Genomic DNA, 13,076 nt, shown 5'->3' on the forward strand with positions numbered 1-13,076 from the left:
GGCAGTGGGGGCAGAGGAAGAGACAGGGGCCACCAGTCCCTTTTGGCCTGAGCTGAGAGATGAAGAATGAGCCCTCCAGCTTCCCGGTCTGATCTGTCACAGGGGCAAAGGGAACCTGGCATACACTGGGGAGGAGGTGGGTGGCCCAAAGGGATGGAGGGGACAGGTAAGTGCCAAGAATGGAATGCGGCCCTCCCAGCCTTTAGGAGCAGCCATCCCTGGAGCAGCTGACCGGGACAAGCGGCCCTTCAGACCCGCGAGAGATCCACACTGCCGGGGCTCTCAGGTTCCTGAAGTCAGTGGGTTACAGGAGAAATTTTCCACATGGGGCAGTGCCTGGAGTTCCTAGGCAGGCCAGCAGCCTCCCTCCCTCCACCGCCCACCCACCCCAGGCTCACTGGTGCTCTGGCTCCCGGGCTGCACACACATCCAACAGGTTCCAGCTGCGGAAATTAATCCATGGCCCCGTGGCCCCTGTTTTGAAGGCTCCCTCCGTCAGCTCCTAGAGCCTCGGGCTCGGGGCCAGGAGGAGGCTGCTGAAAGTCATCTTGAAGGCTAATGTGAAACATACACAGGCGCGACCCCAAACCCCCCAAGCCCCGCTCTTCCAAGAGCGCACAGAACTGTTCCACATCACAGTTCTGGAACCTTCTCCAGCATCCTCATATTTCTGGATTGGTTTTATATTTTGTTCCCCATCCATGTCCCAGAGGCAGCACTGATTAGCAAGAGCACTGCTCAGAGGTTCAAATCCGACTCTGCTCTACTGTTTTGAAACAGCAGTGAGGCTGAGTTCAAGTGATTCGCCCGTCTTGGCCTCCCAAAGTGCTGGGGTTACAGGGGTGCGCCACCGCGCCTGGTCCCTCTCCCTGCATTTCTATCTGTCCTGGCAATTGGATGCCTCCCCTACCTGCCGGTCTGGCCTTGACCTCCCTCGTGAGATCCAACTCAATGTGCCCTGAACTACACCCATCTGTACCCACCCCCAAAGTTGTTTTTCTTCTGGGGGTCTATCAGAAGCATTGTGTTCTCCTAATCACTGAAATTCAAACCCACATGTGATTCTGACGTGCCAAGTACTATCTGAGCAACTCAAAAAGCATTTGTCTCCAGGCCTCAGCTTTTCCCGTTTGTGAAATGGGAAAGCAGGACTGGAAGAACTCTAAGACTCCTTCCCGAGCTTCAAATGGAAAAACTCTATGATTTTAAACCAACTTAAGGTTGGACGCGGTGGCTCACGCCTGTAATCCTAACATTTTGGGAGGCTGAGGTGGGCGGATCACCTGAGGTCAGGAGTTCAAGACCAGCCTGGCCAACATGGCAAAACCCCGTCTCTACTAAAAATACAAAAAATTAGCAAGGTGTGGTGGTGCAAGCCTGTAATCCCAGCTACTCAGGAGGCTGAGCCAGGAGAATCGCTTAAACCTGGGAGGCGGAGGTTGCAGTGAGCCGAGATGGGGCCACTGTACTCCAGCCTGAGCAACAGAGTGAGGCTCTGTCTCAAAACAAAAAGTCTGGGGACAAGTCAGCCAGCTTTGATTTCCAAGGGGTGAGAACTTAGTTTTTCTCCAAACAAGGGCAAGATCCACAGCTCGTGACTAGCACCAGGCCAGACACAATACAGACACCCAGTAAATCTGTAAAAGAAGAAAGCACGGAGGAGGAGGAGGAGGAGGAGGAGGAAGCAGGGGAGAAGAAGTAGGAGGAGTGAGAGGAGGAGGAGGAGGAGGAGGAGGAAGACAACCTGGAAAAATGAACACCTAATTCATATGCCTATTGAGGAGAACGAAGTGAAGCCCTATGGCACATATGCGATAAAAGATAGGTGATTATTAGTATAATTGCATGAATACTGGATGAAGTCATCTGTCATGAAGATTCAAGCAAAGGGCCAAAGAAAGCATCAGTTGCCTTGGATTCTCTCATTGGAAAGAAATCCAATAAAGACATAATATGCGGGCCCTGGTGCAACGGCTCTCGCCTGTAATCCCAGCTACTTGGAAGGCTAAGGTGGGTGGGTCGCTTGGGCCCATGAGATTGTGAGCAGCCTGGGCAACATAGCAAGACTCATCTCTACAAAAAATAAAAAATAAAAACAATTAGCTGTGCATGCCCATAGTCCCGACTACTAGGGAGGGTAAGGCGGGAGGACCACTTGAACCCAGAAGGTCAAGTCTGCAGCGAGCTACGATCGTGACACTGCACTGCAGCGTGGGTGACAGAGTGAGATGCTGTCTCAAAAAAAAAAAAAAAAAATGGGGCCGGGTTCGGTGGCTCACGCCTGTAATCCCAGTAGTTTGGGAGGCAGAGGTGGGCGGATCACCTGAGGTCAGGAGTTTGAGACCAGCCTGGCCAACGTGGTGAAACCGCATCTCTACTAAAGATACAAAAAGTAGCTAACCCCAGCTACTTGGGAGGCTGAGGCAGAAGAATCACCTGAACCCGGGAGGCAGAGGTTGCAGTTGCAGTGAGCCCAGATCACACCACTGCACTTCATACTGGGCAACAGTGCGAGACTCCATCTCAAAAAAAAAAAAATTTAAAAAAAGACAAACCTAGACAACGTAAGGAAATCCTGCTTCTACAAAGCATTTAAAAATGATCTGGGCATGGTGGCACACCTGTAGTCTCAGCTACTTGGGAGGTTAAGATGGGAGAATCACTTGAGGCCAGGAGGTTGAGGCAGCAGTGAGCTGTAATCACACAACTAGCCTCCAGCCTCGGCAACAGAGCAGGACCCCCCACAACAAAGAGTATGCTGTGGAGGTCCCAACCAGTGCAACAAAACAAGGAAATATATTAAAAGCCATAAAGAGGCCGGGCCCTGTGGCTCAAGCCTGTAATCCCAGCACTTTGGGAGGCCAAAGCGGGTGGATCACGAGGTCAGGAGATCAAGACCATTCTGGCTAACACGGGGAAACCCCGGCTCTACTAAAAGTACAAAAAAATTGCCGGGCGTGGTGACACATGCCTGCAGTCCCAGCTACTCGGGACGCTGAGGCAGGAGAATAGTGTGAACCTGGGAGGCGGAGCTTGCAGTGAGCCAAGATCGCCCCACAGCACTCCAGCCTGGGCGACAGAGCAAGACTCTGTCTCAAAAAATATATAAAATAAAATAAAATAAATTTTTTAAAAACGCATAAAGATTGGAAAGAAGAAACAAAACTGCAATTGTTAATAGATGGTATAATTGCTTAACTTAAAATAGCAACTCCCCCAAAAATCAAATACCTAGGAATGAACCTAAGAAGATATGCAAGTCTTCTACAAAAACCCTACAAATCAAGGGAACAATATGCCACATTCACTGAATAGAAAACTCAGTATGATAAAAAGTTCCCCAGTTGATCCACAGAATCAACAAGATTCCAATCAAAATTACAGCAACCTTTAAAGAAACATGGACAAGGTGATTTTAAGATTCATATGGAAACACAAAGGGTCACAAGACAAGGCAATCTTTTTTCTTTTTCTTATTTTTTTTAGACAGGATCCCTCTCTGTCACCCAGGCTGGAATACAGTGGTGTGATCTCGCCTCACTGCAGCCTCCGCCTCTGGGATTCAAGCAATTCTCCTGCTTCAGCTGGATAGGAGAGTAGCTGGGATTACAGGCGCGCACTACCACACTCAGCTAATTTTTGTGTTTTTTCCTAAAGACGGGGTTTCATCATGTTACCCAGGTTGGTCTCAAACTCCTAGACTCAAGTGATCCTCCCTCCTAGGCCTCCCAAAGTGCTGGTATTACGGGTTTAAGCCACTGCGCCCGGCCTGAAAAGGAAATCTTGAAAAAGAACAAAGCTGAAGAACTTATCACATAATGAACCCTATCATGAAGCTGGTTAGGACAGCGTGGCACTGGCTTCGTAACGGACACACCAGCCAGCAACTGACCCACACAAACGGAGCCACCTCTTTTATAACAAAACAAGACTTCATTGCCAATGGGGAGAGGATTTTTTTTTTTTTTTTTAGGACAGAGTTTCACTCTTGTTGCCCAGGATGTAATGCAATGGTGTGATCTCAGCGGACCTCAACCTCCACCTCCCGGGTTCAAGTGATTCTCCTGACTCAGCCTTCCCGAGTAGCTGGGATTACAGGCATGTGCCACCACGCCCAGTTAATTTTGTAGTTTTAGTAGAGACGGGGTTTCTCCACGTTAGTCAGGCTGGTCTCGAACTCCCAACCTCAGGTGATCTGCCCACCTTGGCCTCCCAAAGTGCTAGGATTACACATGCGAGCTACCGCGCCTGGCCAAGAGGATTTTTTTTTCTTTTTTCTGAGATGGAGTCTCACTCTGTCACCCAGGCTGGAGTGCAGTGGTGCGATCACGGCTCACTGCAACCTCTGCCCCCCGGGTTCAAGCAATTCTCCTGCCTTAGCCTCCCAAGTAGCTGGGATTACAGGCACCTGCCACCACAGTCAGCTTATTTTTTGTATTCTTAGTAGAGACAGGGTTTCACCATGTTGGCCAGGCTGGTCTTGAACTCCTGACCTCAGGTGATCCGCCCACCTTGGCCTCCCAAAGTGCTAGGATTACGCCCACCTTGGCCTCCCAAAGTGTGATCCACCGTACCCAGTCAGGATTTTTTTTTTTTTTTTTTTTGAGACAGTCTCGCTCTGTCGCCCAGGCTGGAGTGCAGTAGTGCGATCTCGGCTCACTGCAAGCTCTGCCTCCTGGGTTCACGCCATCCTCCCTGCCTCAGCCTCCCGAGTAAGTGGGACTACAGGCGCCCACCACCATGCCTGGCTAATTTTTTGTATTTTTAGTAGAGACGGGGTTTCACCATTTTAGCCAGGATGGTTTGATCCTCTGACCTTGTGGTCCGCCTGCCTCAATCTCCCAAAGTGCTGGGATTACAGGCGTGAGCCACCGCACCCGGCCCAGGATTTTTTTTTTTTAAATAATAATAGTGCTGGGTCAACTGGACATCCATATGGGAAAAAAGGGGAGACCTTGACCTCATCTTCCACCAGACAGAAAAAATCTATTCCAGATGACCTATAGATCAAAATATGATCGTTCAAACAATAAGGCTTTTTGAGAAAAACATGAATATTTTCATGACCTTAAGAGTAGGCAAAATTTTCTCAAGCAAGACACAGAAAGAATTAATGTAACAAGCAGAGATAAATAGTCTGTGTTAAAATTAAGAACTTCTAGGCCAGGCGCAGTGGCTCACACCTATAATCCCAACACTTTGGGAGGCTGAGGCGGGAGGATCACAAGGTCAGGAGTTCAAGACCAGCCTGGCCAATATGGTGAATCTCCATCTCTACTCAAAATACAAAAATTGGTTGGGCGCGGTGGCTCACGCCTGTAATCCCAGCACTCTGGGAAGCTGAGGCAGGCAGATCACCTGAGGCCAGGAGTTCGAGACCATTCTGGCCAATGTGGTAAAACCCTGTCTCTACTAAAAATATAAAAATTAGCTGGGCATGGTGGCGGGCATCTGTAATCCCAGCTACTCGGGAGGCTGAGGCAGGAGAATCACTTGAACCAGGAGGCGGAGGTTGTAGTGAGCCGAGATCACGCCATTGCACTCCAGCGTGGACAAGAGTGAAATTCCATCTCAAAAATAAACATATAAATAAAAATTAGCCAGGCATGGTGGTAGGTGCCTGTAATCCCAGCTATTCAGAAGGCTGAGGCAGGAGAATCACTTGATCCAAGAGGCAGAGGTTGCAGTGAGACAAGATCACGCCACTGCACTCCGGCCTGGGCTACAGAGCAAGACTCTGTCCTGAAACAAACAAACAAAACAAAACTTCTGCTCATTCAAAGACACCTTTTTAGAAAGGTGAAAAGACAACCCACAAAGTGGGAGTTATTGGTTTTTTTTGTTTGTTTTTTTGAGACGGAGGCTTGTTCTGTCACCCAGGCTGGATGCAGTGGTGCAATCTCAGCTCATTGCAACCTCCACCTCCCAGGTTCAGGTGATTCTCCTGCCTCAGCCTCCTGAGTAGCTAGGATTACAGGTGTGAGCCACCACGCCTGGCCTCTCATTTTTGTATTTTTAGTAGAGATGAGGTTTTTGTATTTTTAATAGAGATGAGGTTTGGCCAGGCTGCTCTCAAACTCCTGACCTCTGGTAATCTGCCCACCTCAGCCTCCCAAAGTGTTAGGATTATAGGCATGAGCCACCACCCCCTGCCTGGGAATATACATATATATATTTATTTATCCGACAAAAGACTCACATCCAGAATATATAAAGAACTCTTACATTATAGTCTCAATTGTGTCCACCTATAAAATGTATATATTAATATGTTGAAATCCTCACCCCCAGCACCCCAGAATGTGACCATATTTGGAGATAGGGTCTTTAAAAAGGTAATTAAGTGAAAATGACATCTTTAGGGTGAGCCCTCATCTAATATGACTGATGTCCTTAGAAGAGTTTAGGCCGGGCGCGGTGGCTCAAGCCTGTAATCCCAGCACTTTGGGAGGCTGAGACGGGCGGATCACAAGGTCAGGAGATCAAGACCATCCTGGCTAACACAGTGAAACCCCGTCTCTACTAAAAATACAAAAAACTAGCCGGGCGAGGTGGCAGGCGCCTGTAGTCCCAGCTACTCAGGAGGCTGAGGCAGGAGAATGGCCTGAACCCGGGAGGCGGAGCTTGCAGTGAGCTGAGATCCGGCCACTGCACGCCAGCCTGGGTGACAGAGCGAGACTCTGTCTCAAAAAAAAAAAAAAAAAAAAAAAGAAGAGGAGTTTAGGGGCTGGGCACCACGGCTCACGCATGCAATTGCAGCACTTTGCGATGGCGAGGCGGGAGGATCACTTGAGCCCAGGAGTTTGAGAACAGTCTGGGCAACAAAGCGAGACCCGTCTCTATAAAAAAGGAAGAAGAGTTTAGGACAGACGTGCAAATGGAAAACCACATGAGGGCAGAGAGAAGACAGCCATCTACAAGCCAAGGAGAGAGGCCTTCAGAGAAAACACACCTGCTGCCACCTTGATCTCAGATTTCTTATTTCTTGCCTCCAAAATTGTAAGAAAATACATTTCTTTTTTTTTCTTTTCCTTTTTTTTTTTTTTTTTTTTTTGAGATGGAGTCTCACTATGTCACCCAGGCTGGAGTGTAGTGGTGCAGCCTCGGCTCATTGTAACCTCCACCTCCCGGGTTCAAGCAATTCTCCTGCCTCAGCCTCAGGAGCAGCTGGGATTACAGGTGCGCACCACCATTCCCGGCTAATTTTTGTATTTTTAGTAGACACTGAGTTTCACCATGTTGGCCAGGCCGACCTGGAACTTTTGACCTCAGGTGATCCGCCCACCTCAGCCTCCCAAAGTGCTGGGATTATAGGCATGAATCACTGCACCCAGTCTAAGAAAATAAATTGTTCTTGAACCCCCCCATCTGTTGTACTTCGTTATGGCAGCTCAAGCAAACAAATACACCTTACAATTAATAAGAGACAACCCTTTGAAATAATGGCGAAAAGACCTGATGAGACATTCAGAGGATATCCAATCATGAAACAAAGGCCAGGTGCGGTGGCTCACACCTGTAACCCCAGCACTTTGGGAGGTCGAAGCAGGAGAATTGCTTGAGCCCAGAAGCTTGAGACCAGCCTGGGCAACATGGTGAAATCTCATCTCTATGAAAAATACAAAAGCATGGTGGCGGGCGCCTCTAATTCCAGCTAATCGGGAGGCTGAGGCAGGAGAAACGTTTGAACTCAGGAAGCAGAGGTTGCAATGAGTCACAACGGTGCCACTGCACTCCAGCCTGGGTAAGAAGAGTGAAACTCATTCTCTTTTTTTTTTTTTTTTTTTTTTGAGACGGAGTCTCGCTCTGTCGCCCTGGCTGGAGTGCAGTGGCCGGATCTCAGCTCACTGCAAGCTCTGCATCCTGGGTTCACACCATTCTCCTGCCTCAGCGTCCCGAGTAGCTGGGACTACAGGCGCCCGCCACCTCGCCCGGCTAGTTTTTTGTATTTTTTTAGTAAAGACGGGGTTTCACCGTATTAGCCAGGATGGTCTGGATCTCCTGACCTCGTGACCCGCCCATCTCGACCTCCCAAAGTGCTGGGATTACAGGCTTGAGCCACCGCGCCCGGCCTGAAACTCATTCTCAAAACATCAAAAAAAACAAACAAAACACACACACACAAACACACAAAAAGAAATCTATAAATATACACAACAAAGATATAGATGAATTGTATAAACACAAAGCTAAGCAAAAGAAGCCAAAAACTAAAGAAGGCATCCTCCACGATTTCACTGACATAAAATGTGAAAACAGGCACAACTCATCCATGGGGCTAGAAGTCAAGTTCACTAGCAGTGGAGGGCGGAGACTACATGGGCAGATGCAGAGGATTCTGGGTATTGGTTACCCTGATGTGTTCAGTTTGTTAAAATTAATCGAGCTACGTGGTTACCATATGTGCACTTTTCTGTATGTATATTATACTTCAATGAATGGGGTTTTTTTTAAGGGTACAGTGTTACAGAAATGGAAACTGCCTTTTTGGAAAAAAAAAAAAAAAAGGCTTGGAGCTTAGAACAGACTGCTGATGGAGAAAAGCCTGATTTTAAGACATTAGAGGCCGGGCGCGGTGGCTCAAGCCTGTAATCCCAGCACTTTGGGAGGCCGAGACGGGCGGATCACGAGGTCAGGAGATCGAGACCATCCTGGCTAACACGGTGAAACCCCGTCTCTACTAAAAATACAAAAAAAAAAATAGCCGGGCGAGGTGGCGGGCGCCTGTAGTCCCAGCTACTCGGGAGGCTGAGGCAGGAGAATGGCGGGAACCCGGGAGGCGGAGCTTGCAGTGAGCTGAGATCCGGCCACTGCACTCCAGTCCGGGCTACAGAGCAAGACTCTGTCTCAAAAAAAAAAAAAAAAAAAAAGACATTAGAGAAGAGTCTGCAGCCCCAAGTTGTGGCCTGAACACCTGGTAGTGCACAAGTCCCTTTCTCAAACAGCCACCTCCCATGGCGCAGCGCCCAGGGCAAGGTAAGACACTGGAAGACAGAGGCTGCAAGAGAGGCTGCGACCCCGCAATGACTGGGAGGGGAGGGCTGGCCCAGCCTTCCCCACACACTGCCCTCCAAAGCAGAACTGTCACGTCTGTTAGGGTTGTGTTTATGTCACCCAGCAACCCTGGAGAATCACTGCTTCCCCACTTTCAGTCCACGTGGTTCTGCTGGGCTGACCCCAGCCAGCAGCTCCAGTTTGGCTCAAGGCTGTGCTAAGACTGTCAGAGCCAATCCAGAGGCATTTAAGGGAACAACCGAGGGTTTGGGAAGGACCCTGAGCTGGCAGGATAGACGCCTGAAGCTGCTGTGGGCCCCTTCTTCACCCACCCTCCCTACCCTCCCATGGGGAGAAGCCTGCCAAGAATGAAGCGGAAAGAGGGAGTGGAAGTGGGAAGCAGAAAGGAGAAACAGACTCAACTTCTCAAGATCACTTTGGAGCATCCAGACATATTTGTCCCTGGAGGTTACATGCTGAACTTACAACCTAAGCCTATGAATTCCCTTTTGCTTAGGACAGCTAGAGTTACATTTGTCACTTAGGTCACTTATAACAAATGTGCCCTATCGCCACTCTCTGGAAGCCTGTGTGCAGCTCAGAGACCGAAATGGGCATCATTCCCCATGCCAACTGCAGCCTCCCTCAGCGTCCAGAGCAGCTGTCCCTCTGCAAAGCACTTGAACATTCATCGCTCCATTTGACCATCACAGAAATACCAAGGGAGTGGGGCTGGATGACTGCTCCTGCTTTCTTTTTTCTTTTGCTTTCTTTTTTTTTGAGACAGGATCTCGCTCTGTTGCCCTGACAGAGTGCAGTGGAGTGCAGTGGTGTGATCTTGGCTCACTACAGCCTCAAACTCCTAGGCTCAAGTGATCTGTCCCACCTCAGCCTCCTGAGTAGCTGGGACTACCGACGCATGCCACCAAGCCCAGCTAATTGTCGTGTTTTGGGGTTTTGTGGGTTTTTTGTTTTTTTTTTTTTTGAGACAGAGTATCGCTCTTGTTGCCCAGGTTGGAGTACCACGGTCAATCTCTGCTCACTGCAACCTCTGCCTCCAGGGTTCAGGCAATTCTCCTACCTCAGCCCCTCAACTAGCTGGGATTATAGGTGCCCGCCACCATTCCTGGCTGATTTTTTTGTATTTTTAGTAGAGACAGGGTTTCACCATGTTAGCCAGGCTGGTCTCAAACTCCTGACCTCAGGTGATCCGTCCACCTCGGCCTCCGAAAGTGCTGGGATTACAAGCGTGAGCCATTGCGCCTGGCCATTTGTGTTTTTTTTTTTTTTTTTTGAGACGGAGTCTTGCTCTGTAGCCCGGGCTGGACTGCAGTGGCCGGATCTCAGCTCACTGCAAGCTCCGCCTCCCGGGTTTATGCCATTCTCCTGCCTCAGCCTCCCGAGTAGCTGGGACTACAGGCGCCCGCCACCTCGCCCGGCTAGTTTTTTGTATTTTTAGTAGAGACGGGGTTTCACCGTGTTAGCCAGGATGGTCTCGATCTCCTGACCTCGTGATCCGCCCGTCTCGGCCTCCCAAAGTGCTGGGATTACAGGCTTGAGCCACCGCGCCCGGCCCATTTGTGTGTTTTTTGTAGAGACAAGGTTTTGCCATGCTCCCCAGGCTGGTCTTGAACTCCTGGCCTCAAGCGATCCTCCCACCTTGGCCTTCCAAAGTTCTGGAACTACAGGTGTGAGCCACTGCATCGAGCCTGCATATCTTTAACATGCTTTTAGGTCAATTATTCTGGCTGGATCATCTGACACATCTGACACACCAGCCGGCTGCTTTCATCCTACACACAGACACCAGAGTTGGCATCTACAAAACTTCAATCAAATGACCTCACTGCAGAGCCACTAGCATGGCGATCGTCAAAGACAGACAATAACAAGTGTTAGCAAGGATGTAGGGAAACCAGAACCCCCACACACTGCTGATGGGAGTGTAAAATGACACAGCCACTTTGGTAAACAGTCTGGCAGTTCCTCAGTAAGTGAAACACAGTTACCACGTGATCCAGCAATTCTGCTCCCAAGGATATACCCAAGTGAAAATGTATGTTCAACAAAAACTTGTATATGAATATTTTTAGCAACATTATTCATAATAGCCAAAAAGTAGAAACAACCAAAATGTCCATCAACAACTGTGGTCCAAAAACAAATGTTTTTGGATAAACAAAATGTAGTCTATCCATACAATGGAATATTATTCAGCCAAGAAAAAGAGTGAAGTGCTGCCTCATGCTACAACATGGATGAGCCTTGAAAACATGACGCCAAGTGAAAGGAGCCAGACACAAAGGATTGTGTGTTCTATGATTCCACTTGAATGAAATGTCCAGAATCAGCAACTTCATAGACACACAAGGCAGATTAGTGGTCGTGCTAATCTGAGCGATGGGGGAACTGAGAGATACAGGGTTTCTTTTTGGGGTGATAGAAATATTCTGGAATTGAGCGGGGATGGTTATACAGCATTGTGAATATACTAAAACCAACGACTTGCGCCTTTTCTTTTTTGGGGAAAGTTTCACTCTGTCACTCAGGCTGGAGTGCAGTGGTGCGATCTCAGCTCACTGGAACCTCTGCCTCCCAGGTTCAAGTGATTCTCCTGCCTCAGCCTCCCAAGTAGCTGGTATTACAGGAATATGCCCCCACACCTGGTGAATTTTTGTATTTTTAGCAGAAATGGGGTTTCGCCACATTGGCCAGGCTGGTCTTGAACTCCTGACCTCAAATGATCTGCCTGCCTCGACCTCCCAAAGCGCTGGGATTATAGGTGTGAGCCACCGCGCCCAACCTAACTTGTACATTTTAAAATGGTTAAGTGACAACTTTTATAGTATGTGAATATCATCTCAATTTTTTTTTTTTTTTTTTTGAGACGGTGTCTTACTCTGTCGCCTGGGCTGTAGTGCGGTGGCAAGATCTTGGCTCACTGCAGCCTCTGCCTCCTGGGTTCAAGCGATTCTCCTGCCTCAGCCTCCCGAGTAGCTGGGATTACAGCCACCCGCCACTACACCCAGCTAATTTTTTGTATTTTTAGTAGAGACGGCGTTTCACCATGTTGGCCGGACTGGTCTCGAACTCCTGACCTTGTGATTCACCCGCGTCAGCCTCCCAAAGTGCTGGGATTACAGGTGTGAGCCACAGCGCCTGGCTGCTCATCTCAGTTTTTTAAATGTGGCCAGGTGCATGGTTCAAGACCAGCCTGGGCAACGTAGCAAGACCCCATCTCTACAAAAATAAATAACTGGGTGTGGTGGTACATGCCTGTGGTCCCAGCTATTCTCGAGGCTAAGGCGGAAGGATCACTTAGGCCCAGGAGTTGCAGGCTATGGTGAGTCATAATCATGCCGCTGCACTCTAGCTGGGACAAAAGCACGAGACTGGTCTCTAAAACATACAAATAAAATTAAATAAAAACGTTTCAAACCCATCCCAAGAAAATAATCAGATCACAGAGATACTCCCTTCACCCCACTTTAAAGCTCCCCAGTGGCTTTCCAACACACTAGAAGTCAAACCCAAATTCCCTACAGGGCCCTGGGAGGCCTTCACATCCCAGCTCCGGGGCCTCTGCCACCTCTTCTGCCGCTTTCTCACTCACTCACTCACTCACTCACTCAGTTCCTCCACACTCCAAGTTTATCCCCACCTTCTGGGTGCCCTTGCTCTTCCTTCAGTCTAGAATGTCTTTTCCCACAGCTGATTCTCATCAGTCAGGTCTCTGTTCAAATGCCCCCCTTCATCCCAGAGAGGCCCTCCCTGACCACCCCATCTAAAATGCAGCCCCACCACATGCCATGCCATTATTCTGTTTATTTCTACATAGCCCTGTCACCATCAGAAAAGACATTGCATTTTATCACTATTATTTACTTTAGAGACAGGGTCCTGCTCTGTTTTCCAGGCTGGAGTGAAGTGACGCAATCATGGCCTGCAGGCAGGAACTCCTGGGCTCAAGCGATCCTCCCGTCACAGCCTCCCAAGTAGCTACAACTACAGGCACACACCACCACACCTGGCTAATTTTTTTTTTTTTTGGAGACGGAGTCTCGCTCCATCGCCCAGGCTAG

General features: G+C 49.0%; 1 protein-coding gene across 5 annotated transcripts in view; it reads right to left on the bottom strand.

Annotated features, from left to right (window-relative positions):
- The window catches only part of KDM2B (lysine demethylase 2B), a 153,094-nt gene that overhangs the window by 132,736 nt on the left and 7,282 nt on the right, over positions 1–13,076 (bottom strand). The window lies entirely within an intron of this gene.

Source organism: Chlorocebus sabaeus, chromosome 11 (genome assembly GCF_047675955.1).
Source record: "Chlorocebus sabaeus isolate Y175 chromosome 11, mChlSab1.0.hap1, whole genome shotgun sequence".
NCBI lineage: Eukaryota > Metazoa > Chordata > Mammalia > Primates > Cercopithecidae > Chlorocebus > Chlorocebus sabaeus.